At 38.6% G+C, this 6550-nt stretch overlaps 1 protein-coding gene across 2 annotated transcripts in view; it reads right to left on the minus strand.

Moving 5' to 3' along the window:
- The window catches only part of HS2ST1 (heparan sulfate 2-O-sulfotransferase 1), a 196628-nt gene that overhangs the window by 21575 nt on the left and 168503 nt on the right, over nucleotides 1-6550 (minus strand). The gene's annotated exons all lie outside the window — the stretch shown is intronic.

Consider the following 6550-nt stretch of genomic DNA (forward strand, 5'->3'; position numbering starts at 1 on the left):
ACTTTCCTGCACTGCAGAGCAGGTGCTACTGCTGCATCGCCAGGCTGTGCCAGGCAGTTTAACTCTTAGCTTGTCCTACTAACATTTCTCCTGTAAGTCTCTATCCCCCCTACCATCATTAGAAACCACTTGAGGGTAGGCATAGTACCAACAATGCAGTAAAAATTTCTTTCATAATTTTCTAAAAGAGGAAGTAGCGTTGTTGCAAATATTTAGCACTGTCGCCTTCAGGATCAGAGCGGAAGGCCCACGAGGGCAGAGAATGTTTCTCTCGTGTTCATGGCTTTACTGCTAGTGTTCAGCACTGCACCCAACACAGGGGTGCTGAATATTACAGGAATGAGCTGAACAGAGTGCTGTGAATTAGCCAGCACAAAAACCTTTCGGTGGGGGAGTGCACTCAGCAGTGAGAAGAGAGTTGGGGAGGCATCAGGAATACATGGCTGCTACCTAAGCTGACAGACTATTAGTTTTGTAATAGGAAGTGACAGGAAGGAGTCTCACAGGAAAAACAGGATAATAAGCCCATTCCTTTTTTTTTTTTTTTGAGAAGTTTTTGCTACAGGGTACAAGCACTCGCGAGAAAGGCAGAGAGAAACAGAGAGATAGAAAGTGAGACATCATTCCCCCAGGGTAGATAGCCACGCCGCAATCCCAATCCTTTCTCTTCTCAGGATCCTGGGCATGCACGCATATGCACCCAGCGTGAGTTTAAGCCACCAGGTCCAGGACTCAGACCGCAGTCAACTACATGGGAGTCCAGCAACCTAACCATTACACTAACTGCTGGTCCCAATAAGCCCATTCTTACGACTGGGACTCATTGGCTACCCCATCTGTCCATCATTAGCCACTGCCCCACCCTGGATAATCCCCTTGGGAATTACATCCTCCCAGAAGAACATCTCCCACCAATGTTTCCCCACTTCTCTTTTCCCCTAGCCCCAGGGAGTGGAGCAGACAGTAGTTCTCACTAGGGTTCAGTGGAAAAGGGAATATAACACTCTACAAAACTCCTTCTGTCTGGGATATAGGTGACTATGGATTAACTTTTGGTGGTACTTATGTTTTTTTTTTTTTTTTTTTTTTTTTTTTTTTTTAAGAGAGATTTTTGCTATAGGGCGCATGCATTTGCCAGAGAGACAAAGGGAGACAGAGACAGAAAGCAAGGAATCACCCCCCAGGGGAGATGGCCACGCGCACACACACACAGGGTGAATTTTAAGCCACTGGGTCTGGGATGCAAACCATGGTCAACTACATGGGAGTCCAGCAACGTAACCATTAGGCCACCTTATTGGTCCCTAGAGTATGATTTTTAATGAAGCTACTTCTGGATTCATTCTGAAAATGAGTAAGAACTATTACTTGCAAGTTAGGAAATTATTATAAAGCTATGAAGGACTGAAGGCAAGGAACTGTTAGCAGGAAATGCACATGATAAAGAATGATTCAGCTGGTCAGGAAACAGGAGCTAAACGAGGTTTGTTGGCTTGATTCTTTGCCAAGTAGTTCGTCCTGGGGGAAAGTGAGCTGTGTGGTTGCAGACTCCACCTTTAACCCTGGCCCGCTGTTGGAGCTGTTCCTCAGTGGAAGAGCAGAAAATCCATCTCAACTTGAGGAAATGAAACTATGGCTGACTTATCAGAACATGATTTTCTAAAGAAATAACATGCTTGGCAGGAGTCTATGGACGAGGAAAAAATTAAACCTGAGCAGCAGGTTGGTGAGAAGGCTTTTAAGGAGCCTCATCCTTTTCATGCCGGCATATGTGGCACGGCAAAGCAAGGAGCATGAAGCAGGCTCACGTCCTTACAACTGCACTCTACAGACGCTTGGAGAGTGGACGAGAATGGAGCAAAGAACAAGCCCATATTCAGAACATTTGTACAGAGCCTTGTCAACAGGCTAGACAAAGTCTAAAAGGGAGATGATCACGCTGAAAGAAAGTTAAATAGCCTCTGGGAAACATGATGTGTTGAGATTTCTGCTTCATACCTGCTTAACATCTCTACTTAAGCATGGGCCTCACTAGGGACGTTTAGATTTTGTACATACTTATCCCTGACACTTCAGCCCTAAAGAATATATAGAAGTTTTCAAAACCTACTGGCATGTTCCCATTGTTTTGTTCCAAAAAAAGTTATTGAACTATCGTATTTGTTGATCCTGCTGATGATAATGTTGTGAATAAATGATTTTGAAGTAATTTATTTCTTTATTAAAAAGGGCATTCACTGAGATAGCCAGTGGCACAGTGATTAGGGCAGTGGATCTTGCATGGCTCACCACGAGGTTCAAGTCCCAGAGTTGGTGGCTTGAAACACATGCTGGGTTTAAGTGTGCATGGCCAAAATCCCAAGAATGGAAAAGGGATCACGGTGTGGCCATCATCTTCTTTCTCTCTTCTCCCAGTGAAGCACAAAACAGTTCATATTCATTATCATATTTAACCCTCATAAGCCCCCAGAAGTTACTTTATTTATCCTCACTTTACAAATGGGGACCTGAAGCTCAAAGATCTAGATAATGTGGCCAATAACTGCAGACCTGTCTGACTTCAGAGACTGCTCCTTAGCAGTCTATAGGATCAGTGCTGGAGAGAGCCCTGGTAGAACAAAGTCACTAGAAAGACAAGTCCTGCATCTTGCCTGTCGTGATTAAACAAACTTAAAATAGTTTCCTCTGTGTTGCGGCTTATTTGTTTAAAGCTACAGAAAATGGTATGAACTTCAGCAATTCAGCACAGAAGCATGAGGTGAAAAGGACAATCTCACACTAATCCATATCATAAAAAATTCTACTTAGGCCTGAAATACGGTCTCTTTATTGCCCTCTAGGATATTCTGAATCTAGTGAAGCATTTAATTATTTGTTTCTTGTCCTGACATCTCTGCTTCTTAACTGATTCACCTCAATTGTTCTAAAAATAAAAATGGACAGCCACAAGGGTACACACTGATGGGAGCCTAAATAAAACCTACTGTGGTATCAAAAATAATTTCCAAGTCTCAGCAGAGTGTGCTCAAAAGCACAGCATTAAAATGGTTTTCTTTTAGTTGATCATTATCTATCAATATTATGAAGAAAAATGTTTAGTACTGAGAAAGCATTTTTGAAAGAAGTGTTCTAATGTTTTTCTTTTCGAAGTTTGAAGAAAATTAAAGTAGGGTAATAAATGCTATGGATAAATGAACAGTCTGAATTTAAAAGTGAAGGTAATCTGTAATATTTTCACTGTTTATAGCAAAACACAATGAACTAAAATTACAGAAAAAAAATAGGTTTCAGTGAACTCATTAAGGTCAAGAATCATAATTCAATCAAATTTATATTTTCTATAATAGTATGGCCATTTTGAAAATGTCAAACCTATACAATTTTGAAATGGCTAATTTAAAATATACATTAATTTATTATGCTAGATTATTTAAAAATTGTGTTATTCACAAATTAAGAAGAAAAAAAATAGTAATTTTACAGTAAAGAGAAAAATGGAAAGGAAAAACTAGGAAAATACTAAAAAGAAACCCCAGAATTAAGAGAAAAAGAGACAAGACAGAAATGCAAAAATGTAAAAAGAAGATATTCTTGTTATTATTCTAAATATCTGAAGAAAGAAAAAACAAATAAATACAACCAAACATGGCCTGAGTAAACAAAGACTTAAAAATACAATGTGTAATTCTTAGTGATCAATCTAAACTAGAAAGAATTTTGGTTTTATTTTTACTTTTTTATTGCCACAAAGTATGTGTGCTTACCAGAGTGAATGTATGTGTGTGTGTGTGTGTGTGGGGGGGGGTGAAAAAGAAAGCACTCCCCAGTGGGGTGTGGTCACACGCTTCCTCCACCCATCAGGATTCTGAGTATGCACTCATACGCATCCAGTGTGTTTTTTAAGCTGCCAGTCTGGGATTTGAACCACTGTTGGCCATGTGAGATCTGACATAAGCCATTTAACCACTGTTATAAGGCTGGCCTCAGAATTTTTAAATTTTATTTATTTTTTTATTTTCTGGGTCCTGGAGTTTATATTTTTTAAAAAATGTCTCTGTCAAGACAACTGAAAAATCATGTGACTGGCCAGCCCTATAGCTTAGTGAATAAGGGAGGTGGAACCCATATGGCTGACAGGTCTGAATCCTGCCCTCAGTGACTTGAAAAACCTGCCGGTGTGAATATATGCTTGTCCAAAGCCCTGACAGGATAGAGAAATGGAGGAGGAGGGAATAAGGCATGACCATGCTCCATCAGGGGGTATTTTTCTCCCTCTTTCTTTCTGGCAAGTGCACACGCCCTCCAGCAATTAGAAAAGAAAGAAAGAAAAAACAGATGATTAAACATTTCTATGGACAAATTCACCATTTTACCCTCAATTTAAGTATATTAGTGGACTCTACAAAGCACTATACCAATTAAGAACATGTTTTGAAGAATAAAGTATTTTAGAAATTGGTAAGATGTTGTTTCTTTCCTTTCTTATTCATGGGGGGTGTATGACTGGAAAAAGTAAGGGATGTTTAAAAAGATACTAGTTGGGACCGGCAGATGGCGTAATGGTTACGTTGCTGGACTCCCAAGTAGTCAACCAGTTTGAGCCCTGGACCCAGTGACTTAAAACTGACATCGTGTGTGTGTGTGTGTGTGTGTGTGTGTGTGTGTGTGTGTGTACCCAAAATCCCAAGAGGAGAACGGAGGAGAAGGGATTGTGGCATGGACATCCCTCCTAGGTGTGATTTCTCACTTTCTCTGTCTCTCCAGCAAGCACATGAACCCTATAGCTAAAAATCTCTCTCTAGGAAAAAAAAAAAAAAAGATACTAGTCACACCTACATAGTTCTTGGCTATATACATCAAATACATTTAATCTACTTGATTTTGTTTAGGTATTTGTTTAAAACCTGTAAAAGTCTATTAAATATTTTCATGATACTTTTCACTTCCAATAAGAGACCCACTGTGAAAATATTCAAACTCTTGAATGTTCATGTCAGTACTTAATAAAAAAGATTAATCTTTTCAAAAAGCTTTATACTTTACAACTACAAGAACCTTAACATATACCAGAGCTTTGTTCTAGTACAAGACTTTTGCCAAAAGCAAAAGCACTCAATACATAATTTTAATAATGAAAACTTAAAGTATTAGAAACCAAGCTGTGTGTGGGGAAAAAAATAAATCATTTAGGTGAAAGGGTAACAAACATTCAATTCAAAGATAATGCAGCCCTGAGGGAAAATATGCATATGAATGAAGTTATGAAATTGGTTCAATGCTTCTGTTAAGAAAAAATAATTAGTTTATTTTAAAGCTGCCTATAAAATGTTTTCAATATTGCATTATGAATTATTTATAGAAAAATGTACATCTAACTTTAAAGTTTTATTGAAAGATCTTAAGTACTGTAGGAGGAATGAGAAATAGGAATATATCATTTTGTATATGTACCATTTGGGAGATTGCTTTTTAATGGTATGATATTCAAAAAAGTTAAGATTATCAATATGAATCTACACTTCTTTCCAGATTTAAGAAATTAAATTGAAAGTGGAACATCAATTTCATTTTAAATTTCAAACAAAATGCCTTTATTTTTCCTGAAAGGAAAGGGGTCTTGCTCTGCCAGGATCCTCCTGCCTCAGCCATGTACCATCACAGCTAGGACCAGAAAGCCTTTTACAAGTGACAAGTAGGGATGACTGGTGGTGTACTGTGATACAAGGCTTAGCCAGGCTGAACCCCCCACAGGAAAGTCCCAGGTTTGTGTTTTGAAACTTCCGGTATGGGTATGCGGGCAGTGCACCCAGAACCTGGGCTGCCGAGCTGGGGGTAGGTTGTGACGTGAGGATCCTATTGGATGTATTTCTGTCTCTCTCTGAAGAAATGAATGAAATAAACTTTTAAAAAATTGACAAATACATATATTACTTGGAAGGCCTTATACACATTTAAAAAAATGTAAGAAACATATCTAAGTTTATTAATAAAAATAAATTTATATATTTTGTGTTCAGAAGTTAAGGTAGAGTAGGGTTTTATTAAGAAAAAAAAAACCTGGATTTAAAGTTTTACTCTAATGATACTGTGTATACTACAAAAAAATAAAATTCAAATGACTCCATGACCCTACTTAGAATATTCCTTTGGGCCAATGTTTTAATTAGTACTTAATATGGCACAGACTCTAGAGGGAGCCACATAATACCTGAATATTAAAAGTAGCCCTGCCATTTCTCTTCTAAGAGAGAATCTTGCCATGGGTGTGTGTGCTCACTGGAAAGACAGAGAGAAGGAAACAGAAAGCAAGAAATCACCCCCCAGGAGGGATGGCCACACTACAATATCCCTTCTCCTTCATTCTCCTTTTGGGATTTTAGGTTTGCATGTACATGTGCCTGGCATGAATTTCAAGCCACTGGGTCTGGGACTTGAACTGCAGTCGGCCATGTGGGAGTCCAGCAAAATAACCATTAAGCCCATCTCCTGGTTCGAACCTGCCATTTCTTTCCTTTTTTTTTTTTTTTTTTTTTTTTGGATGTTTTTTTTA

Source organism: Tupaia chinensis, unplaced genomic scaffold, assembly GCF_000334495.1.
Source record: "Tupaia chinensis unplaced genomic scaffold, TupChi_1.0 Scaffold147417_1, whole genome shotgun sequence".
NCBI classification, from domain to species: Eukaryota; Metazoa; Chordata; class Mammalia; order Scandentia; family Tupaiidae; genus Tupaia; species Tupaia belangeri.